This window comes from Schistocerca serialis, chromosome 2 (genome assembly GCF_023864345.2).
Source record: "Schistocerca serialis cubense isolate TAMUIC-IGC-003099 chromosome 2, iqSchSeri2.2, whole genome shotgun sequence".
In the NCBI taxonomy this organism is placed as follows: Eukaryota; Metazoa; Arthropoda; class Insecta; order Orthoptera; family Acrididae; genus Schistocerca; species Schistocerca serialis.
In genome coordinates, this window is record NC_064639.1 from 469265395 (window position 1) to 469266029 (window position 635).

Here is a 635-nt window from a genome sequence, read left to right on the forward strand (position 1 = left end):
TCTGTGCATCTTGGCATTAAAGTGAACATGCGAGAATGCTGCCAGAACTCACATAACACAAGCTTCACATGTAAGATTTCATAATGAATTGAAAGTGCTTTTGACGATGAAAATTGTTTTCCTAAAGCTCCTACTTAGGCGAAATGGAAGCATTGTCCCCAGAATGAGATTTTCACTCTGCACCGGTGTGTGCGCTGATATGAAACTTCCTGGCAGATTTAAACTGTGTGCCCGACCGAGACTCGAACTCGGGACCTTTGCCTTTCGCGGGCAATTGCTCTACCAACTGAGCTACCGAAGCACGACTCACGCCCGGTACTCACAGCTTTACTTCTGCCAGTACCTCGTCCCCTACCTTCCAACATTTACAGAAGCTCTCCTGCGAACCTTGCAGAACTAGCACTCCTGAAAGAAAGGATATTGCCGAGACAAGGCTTAGCCACAGCCTGGGGGATGTTTCCAGAATGAGATTTTCACTCTGCAGCGGTGTGTGCGCTGATATGAAACTTCCTGGCAGATTAAAACTGTGTACCCGACCGAGACTCGAACTCGGGACCTTTGCCTTTCTGAAAGGTTCGCAGGAGAGCTTCTGTAAAGATTGGAAGGTAGGGGACGAGGTACTGGCAGAAGTAAAG

The 635-nt window shown here is 48.0% G+C and overlaps 1 non-coding gene across 1 annotated transcript; it reads right to left on the bottom strand.

The window, feature by feature from the left end:
- Positions 1-227: 227 nt before the first annotated feature.
- Trnas-cga (transfer RNA serine (anticodon CGA)) lies at positions 228-302 on the bottom strand. Its single transcript has one exon. It is a non-coding gene; the product is annotated as a tRNA-Ser (tRNA).
- Positions 303-635: the final 333 nt, after the last annotated feature.